The 15,620-nt window shown below is 47.5% G+C and overlaps 1 long non-coding RNA gene across 3 annotated transcripts in view; it reads right to left on the reverse strand.

Annotated features, from left to right (window-relative positions):
- Positions 1-581: 581 nt before the first annotated feature.
- The window catches only part of LOC123568735 (uncharacterized), a 35,982-nt gene continuing 20,943 nt past the window's right edge, over positions 582-15,620 (reverse strand). Inside the window, exons 2-4 of one of the 3 annotated variants that reach the window (XR_006692221.2) lie at positions 7,583-7,940; positions 2,393-2,489; positions 582-797 (exon numbers count right to left, since the gene is read on the reverse strand). This is a non-coding gene — a long non-coding RNA (uncharacterized lncRNA). Of the gene's footprint in view, positions 1,313-2,392; positions 2,490-7,582; positions 7,941-15,620 lie in introns of all 3 variants that reach the window. The other 2 variants (XR_006692220.2, XR_006692219.2) reach the window with 2 other exon arrangements.

Below are 15,620 nucleotides of genomic sequence, written 5' to 3' on the forward strand. Positions count from 1 at the left end.
AGCCCCAGGGCCTGGCTGTCCCCCAACCTGTGTTCCAGTGCTCCACTGTTCCCTTCCATTTCCTGGGTGCTTCTGATGCAGTACTTTTTCTGGGATGCTTTGCTGGACTCACAAGAGGGGTGCCCTGTTTATTTGGTCTGCCATGCTCAATCCCTTGCAGGAGGGAGCACATGAGTGAGTGAGTGCAGGATCTGGTTAGCTGTTCCAGGTGCTGACAGCAGCAAGCTCCATGCAGGGCCCTCAGCCAGTCCAGGTGCGAGCGAGCAAGGGCAGGATCCAGCTGGCTGCTCTGGGCACTGGCAGGAGAAATCTCCATGTGGGGCCTGTGGCAGTGCCCAGGTGGGGGTGCCCACGACCCTGAAGCCCCAGAGAGGGTATTACAGTGCTCTCCTAGTTCTGCTGTCCATGGACGGTGGTGTGTTCGCAGCTCAGTTGGCCCCTTGCCTCGTCGCATGGGGTGGTTGCCCTCTGCCAGCAAGGGCAAAGAGCCAGTGTGACAGCCTTTCTGGGTACCTGCACTTGGTGGGTCCAGAGCCCTTGGCCAGTGTCCGAGAAGAATGAGGTTGTGCAGACAATTGAAGGATGATGAAGGCGGAGAATTTTATTAAGTGATCAAAATATCTCTTAGTGGAAAGGGGAGCTGGAGAGGAAACAAGAAGGGCCAGTTATCTTTTATCTTCCCCTGAAGTCAGGCTGTCTCTTCTGTAGTCCAGCCATCTCTTCCATGAAGTCCAGTTGTCTCCTCGAAGTCTTCTTGAAGTCCGGCCATCTTCCCCTCTGCTGACTGAGTCTGGGGCCTTTATATGCACAGGATGGGGATGCATGCTGATTGGTTTGTGGGTATGCAAAACAGGTTAAAGTGAAGACACCACTCAAAGATGGGCATGACAGTGTAGAAAACCAATTAGGAAAAGGTAAGTATATGTAAAATAGCTGAAGGGTGGGGATCAATCAGAGGAAAGGACAACAAATGGGAAGACAAGTTTTCAATCTGGTCTGAGGATTTAGCTTGTAGCTTGGCTTTCAGGCTTTAAACTGGCTTTGGCTTGGAGGTGGGATTTCACCAGGGACCAGTCCCTATTTGCCTAGGCATTTGGCTGCTTCCTGTCCCTCTCATTTCCCCCTCTGAAGAGGTACAACTACCTGTCATTAGAATAGAGACAAAGACAATCAACTGCTTCCTGCTGACAGAGGGTGCTGTTTTGGGCAAACAGCAATCAGAGCTCCCTCAGGGGCCTATCTAAGGGTCCCTGGTTAAAGGGAGCCATCATTCAAGGCTCTGGTTACTTGACTGTTCGGAGTTTGATGGCCTCTAAGTGAGAAGAAACAATTTGGGTTATTAGATGACATGTATCAAAATGGAACAACAAGGGAGAAAGGACAGCTCAAAAATCCCAAGGCTGCTGACATGCCCAGATAACTGGTGGCTATAGTTATACCTGCTAAGATTTGGGTGCATGGGGCTTGGCTTTGGTTTGCTCCCTTGGTTTCATTTTCCCAAAAAAACCTCCAGATTATGGGCACCACATCCTATTTACTCCTATCACCTGGCAGGATTTGCAGGATAATTGCCCAGAACTAGAATATTGATTCATATTTTTACATTACCCATCCCTTCTCTTTCTTTTGAGCCACAACCAGAGATCACTAGTTGGTTCACAGGAATAAGGAGGATTAGTCTAAAAAGTAGGCAAAAGCTTAAAAACAACTGACACTAGAATTTAATGACAAGTGTATGATAAATTTTGAAACATAATATTTTTTCTCTCTCCAGTCATCATTTCTATTAAAAATAAATCATGATAGGACTGAGTTGTTTGCAAAATAAACTTTGGTCTTATACTTGGCCTGGTCATTTGCATAAAGTGCAGCAAGAATAATTATTTTCACATAGGCTTTTAAAATTGGCTTTGATGGAACTGTTTCACAAGGAATCTCAAGTAGGACCTTTTAAAGCTGAGTACAGCCATGGGTTTGTACCCTCAATACCTATGAGTTGGGTAAATTCTTCTTTTCTGGCCGGGCACGGTGGCTCAAGCCTGTAATCCCAGCACTTTGGGAGGCCGAGGCGGGTGGATCACGAGGTCAGGAGATCGAGACCATCCTGGCTAACATGATGAAACCCCGTCTCTACTAAAAATACAAAAAAAACTAGCCGGGCGTGGTGGCGGGCGCCTGTAGTCCCAGCTACTCGGAGGCTGAGGCGGGAGAATGGCGTGAACCCGGGAGGTGGAGCTTGCAGTGAGCCGATATCGCACCACTGCACTCCAGCCTGGGCGACAGAGCGAGACTCCGTCTCAAAAAAAAAAAAAAAAAAAAATTCTTCTTTTCTTGAGGTCCCCAGATAACATAGGACTTCTGGCCCTGTTAGAAAATGACATTCTTTACTCACCACAGGTTAGGAACCCTGTCCAGGGACTGTGTAGACAAGGTATGAAGCCAGTTTTCCCAAGGGGATTTTATTGGCTCTGCAAGTCAAGCTTGATTCCCTAAAGGAAAACACACCATTCCAGTCAAATCCTTGGTAAAATAACCAGTTTCTCCAGTTGCATCCTGCTGCAAAAGAAAATGGATTCTTATTGCACTGATGCAAATAACTATATTCTGTAAGTTAAGAATATTCACAAATAGTTTCCAAATTCTAGATAAACCAGGCAGAGAGAAATATGCTCCAAATTTTGTTTGCAGGAGTATACCTTACTCAATTGTTAAATGCTGTAGATAGCTCAAAAGAAGTTTCCTTGATTCTGGAAAAAACAAAACAAGGATCAGCAATGTTTTAAGCAAAAAGTTAAAAAGGATGGCCGGGCGCGGTGGCTCAAGCCTGTAATCCCAGCACTTTGGGAGGCCGAGACGGGCGGATCACGAGGTCAGGAGTTCGAGACCATCCTGGCTAACACAGTGAAACCCCGTCTCTATTAAGAAATACAAAAAACTAGCCGGGCGAGGTGGTGGGCGCCTGTAGTCCCGGCTACTCGGGAGGCTGAGGCAGGAGAATGGCGTAAAAACCCGGGAGGCGGAGCTTGCAGTGAGCTGAGATCCGGCCACTGCACTCCACCCTGGGCGACATAGCGAGACTCCGTCTCAAAAAAAAAAAAAAAAAAAAGTTAAAAAGGATTACTTCAGTTTTCTATTAGTTCAGTTTATTCAGTTAACTCTTGTTCTGCTTGATATTCATGGGCATTTCAGCTCTTTATGACTCCTGTATGCTTTTCCTCTGTTCCAATGTCACAATCTCCAAAGTCATTAGAAACCTGCATTTGAGGGCACCTTTCAAAGTCCAATAGCTGACCACAAATCATCTTTTGAAAAGGGTCAAAACAAGACAACAATTGTCTGTGAATAACAAAATATCCTTGGGTAGTCGCACTCAAAAACATGATTGACAAAGAAATTTGGTTTTTCTCTGTGGTTTATAATAACTTAACACAATAACCTTAATTATGACTGATAGCATATACTCAGATGCTTGCGTTTTAGAAGTCCCAATTAGGCCGGGCACCATGGCTCATGCCTGTAATTCCAGCAGTGTGGGAGGCCAAGGCAGGTGGATCATGAGATCAAGAGATCTAGACCATACTGGCCAACATGGTGAAACCCTGTTTCTACTAAAAATACAAAAATTAGCTGGGCATGGTAGCACATGCCTGTAGTCCTAGCTACTCAGGAGGCTGAGGGAGGAGAATCACTTGAACACTGGAGGTGGAGATTGCAGTGAGCCAACATCATGCCACTGCACTCCAACCTGGTGACAGACTGAGACTCAGTCTCAAATAAATAAATAAATAAATCCCATACAATTTTGGAACATATATTAATATTATTCACTAAAATATACACTGAAGAAGGTCATACATTATTTTTATTTTGGCAATCCCATATAACTAAATGTGTTAAATAATCCTGTTTACCTCTCTTTTGGATGCTCCGGGGCCTTCAGTAGCATCCAAAAGTTAGGGGTTAGAAAAGACAACCTTGAACCTGAAGTTTGATTTTGGGAAGTCTGTCAAACATATTAAAGATTTAAAACACTTACTATTTTGAAATAGAACTCCAGATTACCATGTTATTTATTTTAGCCACTCAAAAATTTTAAAGCAAGGCAAAAACCTTTCATTATCTTTTACCATTACATGAAAATCTTCAAGAGAGAAAGTCAAATTTCACCTTTGCATGTAAATCTATTTTCAGTAGTCTCAATTACATGTTCCAATGGTAACTCTTAGCAATTTTTTTTTTTTTTTTTTTTGAGACGGAGTCTTGCTCTGTCGCCCAGGCTGGAGTACAGTGGCCAGATCTCAGCTCACTGCAAGCTCCGCCTCCCAGGTTCACGCCATTCTCCTGCCTCAGCCTCCCGAGTAGCTGGGACTACAGGCGCCCGCCACCTCGCCCGGCTAATTTTTTTGTATTTTTTAGTAGAGACGGGGTTTCACTGTGCTAGCCAGGATGGTCTCGATCTCCTGACCTCGTGATCCGCCCGTCTCGGCCTCCCAAAGTGCTGGGATTACAGGCGTGAGCCACCACGCCCAGCCAAGCAATTTTTAATTTTAATGTAAAACCTGGTAAGTTATTTTAATTATGTACTAGGCACAGATAAAGTGTGACTCTTTCCAGCATAGTTAAGGGTGTGGTTAATTCCATATGTCCCCAGACCTCACCAAATTGTAAAGCAGGCAAGTCAAACAGTTCTCAAAAGCCAAAGAAGCAGTTTATAACCTTATAACATTTAGCAAACCTAGTATCTGACCCGCATACATTAGACCGCATATTTTCATTTTGATGACATTTGTATTTTACCAATTATCTTCAAAATTGTTTTTCTTTCTCAAAGATTAAAGTCACATGAACTAAAAGGCAATACAGCTTTTGTTTTTCCTTCAAAAAATGTTTGATCTAAGCACTTATTTTCTTTAAGCGAATTAGAGCTCTTTTTTTATATAAACATCACACATAAATAACACATATATGATTACACAGACAGACAGAACATTCAGTAGTTGTAAGATTTTTAATTTGCCAATCTCCTAATTGGATTATTGGCCTCAGGATGGAGCACTTCAAGAAGCAGGGCTAGGAAAGCATGCAGTTTCCAGGGCCTAATAAACAAGCATAGCTGGAAGACAAAAACAGAGTTTGAAAAGGATCTATCTGCTTTTAATTCCTGGGGTTCTATAAGAAAAACAGAGGTTTTTTTTTGTTTTGTTTTGTTTTTTTTTTTCCAAAATGGGATCTGTGGCGACTTCTCTGTTTTTCCCAAGGAGTCTCATGCTCTCAGAAGTTATCTTAAGGCCTCTCACGCATGCATTAAGAGTGACAAGACAAATTGGAAAAAAATAATTCAGGTGACTGAGAAAAAATTGTTTTTCAGAAAAACAAGATCCAAGAAGAGAAAAACACAAAGGCCTTTTAAATATACCTATAGCTTGGATATCCACTTTTAATTAAGCTGAACACTCTTTAAGATAATCCTTTTAAATCCCTTAGTACCCAAATTTAGCCATGCCAAGCCACCAATATTTCTGGCTTTTGAACTTTACCATTTCTTTTAACATTTTGCACAGGGAGAGAGAGGCCAGAGGTCCGACTGGCAGAAAACTTTTACTCTTCTGTCTGCATGTCAGGCCTCTGGGTTCCCTTCCCCCAAGCTCAGTTTTTTTGTTTGTTTGTTTTTGAGATGGAGTTTCACTCTTGCCACCCAGGCTAGAGTGCAATGGCGCGATCTCAGCTTACTGCAACCTCGCCTCCCGGGTTCAAGCAGTTCTCCTGCCTCAGCTTCTCAAGTAGCTGGGATTACAGGCCCATGCCACCATGCCCGACAATTTTTTTTTTTTTTTTTTGAGACAGAGTTTCGCTCTTGTTGCCCAGGCTGGAGCGCAATGGTACAATCTCAGCTCACCACCACCTCCACCTCCCTGGTTCAAGTGGTTCTCCTGCCTCAGTCTCCTAAGTAGCTGGGATTACAGGCATGCACCATCACGTGCAGCTAATTTTGTATTTTTAGTAGAGATGGGGTTTATCCATGTTGGTCAGGCTGGTCTCAAACTCCCGACCTCAGGTGATCCACCCGCCTCGGCCTCCCAAAGTGCTGGGATTACAGGAGCCACCGCACCTGGCCTAATTTTTGTATTTTTAGTAGAGACGGGGTTTCACCACATTGGCCAGGCTGGTGGTCTCAAACTTCTAACCTTAGGTAATCTGCCCTTATTGGCCTCCCAAAGTGCTGGGATTACAGGTGTGAGCCACAGCACTCAGCGCGCCCTACCGCAAGCTCAGTTTTCAGTCAAGCAGTTTAAGGTTTGAGAAATTAACTTTTCCCAGTCTGGGGGATGCATCTGACGGGAGTGTCCTGTGTCATGGGGACACGATTACCTGTCTGCAAAGAGAGGACAGAGGAGAAAAAAGGAAAACGAAGGCATTTTTTTTTTTTCAAAGGAGACCCAGTGATTCAGGAGGCGTTTGAGAGAAGTACAGACTGAAGGTGATTGGTTACCCATCTGGAAAGAGGGGAACAAGGCATCTCTTAGTTCCTTTCTCTTCCCAGCAAATACCGGGGGTACATTAGGAAGACAAAGAAGAGGTGTCCCTCTTGTTAGTTTTTTTTTTTTGAGGGGGGGGGACAGTCTCACTCTGTTGCCCAGGCTGGAGCACAATGTCATGATCTTGGCTCACTGCAACCTCCACCTCCTGAGTTTGAGTGATTCCCCAGCCTCAGCCTTCCCGTTAGCTGAGATTACAGGTACATGCCACCATACCTGGCTAATTTTTGTATTTTTAATAGAGACAGGATTTAGCCATGTTGGCGAGGCTGGTCTTGAACTCCTCACCTCAAGTGATCCACTTGCCTCAGCCTCCCAAAGTGCTGGGATTACAGGTGTAAGCCACCACTCCTGGCAACCCCTTCTTTCTTCCATTCTTACATCCCCAAGTCCAGGTGACCTTGGCAGGGTGCCACCCATGGGTGTGAATGTGGCTTTTACCCATGTTGACAGGTGGCCTAGGGGGTGGGAATTATCCACACTCACCCATGTGCTGCTTGTCCCCCTGCTGTCATACCCTTTGAATTCCCCAGACCTCATTTATGCCGTGGGTACTAGCATGACCTCTATCCATGAAATAGAGGCTTGGCTTACTCAGCAGGAATTAGTCATGCTCACCTGTACTGTACCCTTTAACTTCCATTGTTGTCTGCCTCTGGATCCCTCAGATCCAGTTTTTCTTTCTAAGGCTTCATACTGAAGCTTGGAATTGAGTTTGGGACAAAAAAGTGTCTCGAGGGTGCATGGATTCATGTAAATTAAGTCCCAGATGACCCTCGCCAAATTTGCAGCCAGAAGCTGGTGGGTCACTCCCCCATTACTTCCCTATCATAAGCAGACTACTAAGGTAGGGGGAAAAAAACTTCTCACATAGAAAAGCTTCCTATACTTGCAGGGCTATGTGAACTCCTGACATGGTGGATAAAAGAGTGGGGGGTGGAAACAGCCTAAGTATCATGGTGTGGGGAGGTGCCTGGGGGTAAAAAAGCCTCCTGCTTTGTGCACATGGGTCCCTTCAACTGGGAAAAGACTGTTAATCACTGTACCTTCCTTGCTTCTAAGAACAGACAGAAATCGCATTTTTCCAAATTGCATATCTGATGGCCAGATGCTCGTTCTACCTAGTAATACCTCTGCAGTTTGCAGCAACACCCTTAACATTATAAAAGAAGAGATAGATGCCATTTCAAAACGTGAAAGAAGGAAGGAAGAGTTACATAGAAAAGTCTATGGGTCTTGGCTGATGCTCTAACAGGTGGTTGGGGACCAAGCCAACTCTAGGGGCCTTATGGCAACGCCAGGGAGTGGCCTCGGCCAGATGACTTCAGTTGCCCCAGGATCTTATTCCAGTCCCACGTGACAGCTAGTCCTCTGTGAAGGGAAACAGGCCAACATTCCTTTCACCTAAAAGAGAGAGAAGGATGGCAGAGTCACATTCGGCCCTCTGTAGCTGTACCATGCATTCTCAACTGACCACCCCGAGGTTGGGTGCTTCATCTGCCTTCAGAGGAGAGTCTGAGGACATTAAGTCTTGGAAAAGAAGTGATGAGTCAGATTTGCTTCTACTCACCCTTTTGACAAATTCCAGATGAGCCCCAGATGATGCAGGATTTTTTTCTTTGCCCCTTCGCCAGACTCATGACAGGGGTGCCCTGTTTATTTGCTCTGCCGCACTGAACCCCTTGTGGGAAGGAGCATGTGAGTGAGAAAGTGCGGGATCTGGCTGGCAGCTACAGGTGCCAGCAGGAGCAAGCTCTGTGCAGGGCCCACAGCAGTGCCCAGGTGGGAGACACAAAAGTGGGTGTTACAGTGCTCTCCTAGTGATGGCAGTGGTGGGCCGTCCAAAGCGGCAGTTGCCATGGCACCGGCTGTGGTGGGGTGTGGGTGTGGGCCGTGGGTCTTTGGGTGTGGATGCCAAGGCAAATGGTCCCCAGGGCCTGCTGCCCTGGGATCCTGCCTCAGGGAGCCACTGCGGCAGATTGAACCACCCGCTGGTGGGAGAATGGCACAGTTGGGTACAGAGGGGCCCTGAGGCAGAGCTGAGCCCAGAGTGGTGGTGTGCTTGCGCACCGAGCACAGGAGCTGGGCCCCAAATGCAGCGTGGTAGTCGGGCTTCAGAGGCCTGGGGCAGGAAGTGGGAATGTTGCCTGCCTCCCAGACCCAGACAGTGATGTGGCCATCGTGCCCACCCTGCAAACGGCGCCAGATTCCTGTGCCAGGTTCCCATGCCTCGGTGGGAGACTCAGCGTGAGGCGGCCCAAGGCTGCATCCCCAGGATCCACCCAATGTCAAGGTGACTGCCAAGCCTGTGGCTCCCGGTGACCAGGTCCAGGGCCTGCAATCTGCTCCCAGAGGTGCACCCCTGGCAGGGTCTCAAGCCAGGTGAGGGGGAGTCCTGGGCTGCCCCAGAGCACCAGAGAACTTGGACCAATGTCACCCCTGCCCTGGATGCTGGCCTGGGCTGGCATGCCCCAGGCTGCAAGGAGGCAGCAAGAGTGGCTATGGGAGCAGCAGTAGTGGCGGTGGGTCCCCTGTGTCCCATGTCCCTATGGCAGCCGACTGTGCTGCCCCCCCCACCCAGCCAGGCCAGACCCGTGCCCAGGCCCGGAGCCTCTGCTGCAGCCTCAACCTTGCTCCCTGCTGTGTCCTGGGAGCCAATGAACACCCGGCCAAAGGTGCAGCTGGGACTCACAGGACCAGTCCTAGGAGCATCGGGTTCATTTGTGCGGAGTTGGCTGTGGCCACCATGCCACCTGCTCCTTGCCTGCCACCACTGTGAGGGGACACAGAGAAGGGGCATGACCAGGGATGTGCATTCTGCAGAGCTGGGGACAGGTGGAAGCTGTGCCTTTCCTGAGCTGGCAGGACAGGAGTTCCCCAGGAACAGTTGCAGCCACCCACGTCTTGGCTGTGGGCCCAGACCTCCCATTAACTCTTGGGGGTCCAGGAGGGTCCCCAGACCCAGTCATGGCAGGCTCAGGGGTGTCTGCCTCCACTGCCTGGCCTCTCCCCACTCCCGATGCCCACTCTGATCTCAGGGTAGGGTTGGGGCTGAGCCTATTGCAGTCTGGCTAGGTGCGCACAGGCTCAGGGCATCACTGATGCACCAGCCCCCTGCTGCCTCAGCCCTCCCCTCCGGACTTTGGGTGCCAACAAGTGTGGGAAGGAGGCTGAAATGAGGCTGGGGACAGCTCGCTGCTGGCCTGTGGTCACCCTTGGCATGAGCGGCCTGGGTGCCATGAGTGGTGGTAAGAGGCAGACAGGCTCCTGGGCAGGAAAGGACTGGTGCCCATTGAAGCTCTACCTTCAGGCCAGGGAGGACCTGAAGCCTGGGGGCTGGGCTGCCAGTCCCAAGGACTGGAGTCAGCGGGAACTTGTGGTGCCTTTTCCAGGCCTGCCCATGGACAAATCAGCACTCACTTCCTCTCCTCTGAGGCCCATAAAAGCTCTGATATTAGCCAAAGCAGAGCAGAGGTTGGAGAGATCATGGGATGACCAGCTGCAGAGAGGAGCTACCCTCTCTGCTGAGAGCTGGGAAGATGATGGGATGAGCAGCAGCAGAGAGGAACTATCCTCTCTACTAAGAGCTAAACACTGGACAGAATGATTGGCCTAGAGAGGAGCTACCCATTGGGGTCTCCTCTGAGCTGTTCTTTTTTTTTTTTTTTTTTTTGAGACGGAGTCTTGCTTTCTCTGTTGCTGAGGCTGGAGTGCAGTGGCATGATCTCGGCTCATTGCAAGCTCTGCCTCCTGGGATCACGCCATTCTCCTGCCTCAGCCTCCCAAATAGCTGGGACCACAGGCGCCCGCCACCATGCCTGGCTAATGTTTTTGTATTTTTTAGTAGAGACGGGGTTTCACTGTGTTAGCCAGAATGGATTCGATCTCCTCTCCTCGTGATCCACCCGCCTCGGCCTCCCAAAGTGCTGGGATTACAGGCGTGAGCCACGGCACCCGACGCCTCTGAGCTGTTCTAACACTCAATAAAGCTCCTTTTCATTTTGCTTACCCTTCACTTGTCTGCATACCTCATTCCTCGTGGATGCAGGACAAGAACTTGAGTAAAGGCACCACTGGCCACAGAGGTTTCTGGCCAGAAAAGCAATACCCCAAAGATCCCATGACACTAGTTCCATCATCCAAGGACAGTGGTATATTAGCAGCTCAGTTGGCCCCTGGCGGCAGCACCCAGGTGAGGGTGCCTGTGACCCCAAAGCCCCAGAGTGAGTTTTACAGTGGTTTCTTAGTTCCAATGTCCATAAATGGTGGTGCGTTAGCAGCTCAGTTGGACCCTTGCCTCATTGCATGGAGTGGTTGCCCTCTGCCAGCAAGGGCAAAGGGCCAGTGTAACAGATTTTCTGGGGACCTGCACTCGGTGGATCCAGAGCCCTTGCCTGGCATCCAAAAACAATGAGGTCACGTGGACAATTGAAGGATGGTGAAGGCAGGGAATTTTATTAAGGGATGAAAATGGCTCTCAGAGGAGAGGGGAGCTGGAGAGGGGATGGGAAGGGCCAGTCATCTTCCCCCGAAGTCAGGCCATCTCTTCCACAGTCTGACAGTCTCTTCCCCAAAGTCTACTCATCTCCTCAAAGTACAGCTGTCTTCCCCTTTACTGACTGAGTCTGGGGTCTTTACAGGCACAGGATGGGGAGTGTGTGCTCATTGGTTTGTGAATATGCAAAATAGGTTAAAGCAAAGACATCGCTCAAAGGTGGACACAACAGTGTACAAAACCAATTAGGGAAGGGTAGGTATATGAAAAATAGACGAAGGGTGGGGATCAATCAGAGGAAAGCACACCAAATGGGAAGACAACTTTTCCATCTGGTCTGAGGATTTAACTTGTAGCTTGGCTTTTGGGCTTTAAACTGGCTTTGTCTTGGACTTATGGTTTCACCAGCTGCCCACCTAGGCATCTGGCTGCCTCCTGTCGCTATCATTACCAGGCAGTCTGGCCTCCTCTCCTCCTTTCTTGACTACCAGCTTTTCACAGAAAAACACCCTTTATTACTAAACTGCAAACATTTACTGTCTTACCCTATCTCTACTTCCACCACTCCTACCTTGTACTCTAGAAACATTGATTCCTCTTCCTCCCACCCTCCACATCCAATCCATCACTTGCAGCCTTTTAGGGAAGTCATACGTCATTGTACACTTCAGGTGAGGAAATGGAGTCTCCTGTGTTTCTTCTTCATTCCAGTTCCCTGTTCCCCTCTGTCATTGTCCCATCTGCTTTCAGCTTCTACGGCCAAGTCAGTTTCACCAAGATTCACTGAGTCCAGACTGGAGCAGCCTCAAAGAAATAAAAATCAGGGGTGGCCTCCAGAGATCATCCTAGCCCCTACCACCACCTCACCCTTCACTTGGCATTTTCCTACTCAGACAACAAATATTTACTGACTGCCGCTATGTGCCAGGGCACTGTTCTAAGTGCTTAGGATAAAGCCATGAACAAAATGGACACAAAGCCCTGCTCTCATGACATTGACAATGTAGTTGGGGGAGACAGGGAGACAGTCACATAAATAGGTAGTAATATCGGTTGTTCATAAATGAGGTGAGAAAAATAAAACCAGGGAAGAGAAGGGAGCAAGCAGGGGTGAGGTAGACCCAATATTCGAGAGAAGGTGGTCAGAAAAATCCTCGGTAATAAAAAGACCTCTGAAGAAATCCCTAAAGAAGTGAGGGAGGGAGCCAAGTGGAAAAGGGAATGAAGATTTGAGGCTACAATCTCAGCATCTGCCACCCAGATTTCTGATGTCCCAGACTCCTGCAGCAGCACTAGCCCCACGGCTTCTCCATCTCAGAAAATGGCACCAACATCTCCCCAGTTCACAAGCCAGAAACCCACTTATTTTTGTTCCCTACCTCTCCCACGACATCCAAGAAGTCTCTAAGCCCTGGAGATGTGATTTACCAAGTGTCTCGTGAATCCACTCTTTCCCTTAATTCCACAATTCTTTCCCCTTCTCACTCCATCCCTATTCCACTCTCAGCCTTCCTCATCTCAGTAAATAGCCAAGCACTCCCCTCTAATTGCTCAGACCAACACACTCTGGAGTCATCCTAATTCCTCCCTTTCTCTCATGTCCCCCATCCAGTACATCAGCAAATCCCATTAAAGCATGCTTCAAAAGACATGAGATTATTCCTCCCTTTTTACCACGTCCACTGCCGCCTCTTAGCCCTGGTTCAAGTCATGGTTGCCTTGAGGCTGGGCCATTCACATAGACATCTGTGTCAATTGTCTACTTTCCCTTGTCCCTAGAGTCAGATCAGATGCTGAACTGGAAAAAGTAAATGAAGTTTCCATTTCATTCAGAGTAAAATCCCCAGTCTTTGCTGAGTCTGAACCTTGGGGCCCTGCAGATCTGGCCTGGACCCCACACCTGCCTCTCCCAGCTCACTGCTGGCCACACTGGCCTCCTCCTTGCTGTTTGCTCCTGAAATGCACTGAGTATATTTTTGCCTCAGGGCCTTTGGACCTACTGGTCCCTCTGTCTGGAACACTCCTTCCTCCAGGTTCACATGACTCCCTTCTTACCTCATTATGGTATCAGCCCAAGCATCACTTCCTAGATCTTTCCTGTAGAAGATAGCCCCTCCTTCCTCACTCTCTGTCCACTTAGCCTGCTTCAGTTTTCTTCAGAGCACACCCTCTTTATACATTTGTTTTCTATTGTCTCTCCCTAACAATCTCCCACCCCCAAACTAGAATGTCAGCTCCATGACAGTAGGGACTTTTTCTTGGTCACTTCTGTAGCTCTAGAACCCAGAACAGCCTAGCATGTGGTAGGTGCCCAATAACTAATTCTGAACTTATTTTTTGAATGAATCCCCACTTCTACCCTCCTGGTCGAAGGCACCATCATCTCAGGCCTGGACTTGTGAAACAGCTTTCTAGCTAGTCTACCTTGCCCAATTCCAGCCTATACATAATCCCATCTGAACACACCAAGACTGCCAATTGAACTGTGACATTCCCCTGCTTAAAACTCTTTCACTGTGTCCAGTTGTAGAAACAACATTTTGTTTATCCATTTATCTGGACACTTGGGTTGCTTTCAACTTTTGGCTATCATGAATAATGCTGCTGTGAATATGACTGCACAGATAGCTGTTTGCATCCCTGCTTTCAATTCTTTTGGGTGTATGCCCACAAGAGGAATTGCTGGATCATATGGTAATTCTATATTTAATTTTTTTTCACAGCATCTGGACTATTTTACATTCCCCCTCCACTAGATATGTTCTTATATACAAAGGTGGACGATTATACAAGGACATTCCCTGCAGCATTGACTATAACAGTGAAATACAAGAAGCCACTTAAATTCAATAGAATAATGAAATAGAATCATATAGATCTATGTACACAGATAAGGGACCATCTATATAGTACATTCTGTTAAGTAAAGCAAGCAAAGTGAACTGGGCACAGTGGCTCATGCCTGTAATTCTAGCACTTTGGGAAGCTGAGGTGGGAGGATCACTTGAGCCCAAGACATCAAGGCTGCTATGACCTATGATTATGCCACTGCACTCCAGCCTGGGTGACAGAGAGAGACCCTGTCAAAAAGAAAAAGAAAAAAGAAAAGAAATCAAAGTGTAAGGGAATTAGGGGGTATTCTTCTTCCTGAGGATTGGTGCCATGGCATCCAGAGAAAGAACATTGGTGGGGATACTGATGAAAAAGAATAAAGTTTGTAGATTAGTTAAAAGTATTCCCTCAATGTTAGTTTCCTGATTTTTTAAGTAATTGGGCTTTGGTTATGTCAGATGCCAACAATTGGGGAAACTGGATGAAAACATATGGGAAACCTCTTTACTACTTTTGCAATTTTTCTGTTAAGTCTGAAATTATTTCCAAACACTAAGTTAAAAAAATCAAATAAACTTGGTGGCTTAAAACAATACCAATTAGGCTGGATGCAGTGGCTCATGCCTGTAATCCTAGCAATTTGGGAGGCCGAAGCCGCCAGATAACCTGAGGTTGGGAGTTCGAGACCAGCCTGGCCAACATGGTGAATCCCAGTCTCTACTAAAAATACAGAAATTAGCTGGGCATGGTGGCACGTGCCTGTAATCCCAGCTACCTGGGAGGCTGAGGCAAGAGAATCACTGGAACCCAGAAAGTGGAGGCTGCAGTGAGCTGAGATCGTGCCACTGCACTCCAACCTGGGGGACAGAGCAAGACTCTGTCTCAAAACAAAACCAAACCAAACAAAATAAAACAAAACAAAAACACAATACTTATTTAATTATACTTCAAGATTTTGTGAGTCAGGAATTTGGGCAAGACTCAAGATTGGCCCATCTTGGCCAGGCATGGTGGCTCACTCCTGTAGTCCCAGTATTTTGGGAGGCCTAGGTTGGAGGATTGTTCGCGCCCAAGAGTTGCAGACCAGCCCGGGCAACACAGCGAAACCTCCTCTCTACAAAAATACAAAAACTAGCTGGGTGTCGTGGTGCGTGCCTGTAGTCCCAGATACTCAGGGAGGTTGAGGCTGCAGTGAGCCATGATAGTGCCACTGCACTTTAGCTGGGGTGACAAGAGTGACTTGTCTCCAAAAAATAAAAAATAAGGTAAAATAAAGATTGGCCCATCTACCCTCAACAGTTGCCTGGACTCCTTGGGGGCTCCGTGCACCTAGATGCTGGACTCGGATAACCATCTGATCTTTGATATAGTGAACAGGCACTTTGTTCTTGCTATCATTGTTGGTACCTGAGATAGAAAGCCTTAAAGAGAGGCCATGCCCATGATTAAGTTTCGGGTCAAAACAAGCAAAAAGCCAACAGCTATAGTTGTAGGTATAGCAAATCAGTGTGCCTTTTATGTAGAGGCTACTGAAAACCAGGCATTCATTAAAGGTATTCTGGTCACTTGGATGAAGGCTGGCCTTGGCATTCACCAGAATCTTTAGTAGAGTCTTTAGCACCATTGGCAAGTCAACCAGATCTGGCCTTGGCCATAATAGTGGAGTCTGGGATTGGAAGGCATGAATTTTATGAAGTCTATAAGTATCAGAAAGTCATTGGTTGAGGACATACCTCTTTCTTTTTGGACCCTGCGGG

The sequence above is a fragment of the Macaca fascicularis genome, chromosome 14 (genome assembly GCF_037993035.2).
Source record: "Macaca fascicularis isolate 582-1 chromosome 14, T2T-MFA8v1.1".
NCBI classification, from domain to species: domain Eukaryota; kingdom Metazoa; phylum Chordata; class Mammalia; order Primates; family Cercopithecidae; genus Macaca; species Macaca fascicularis.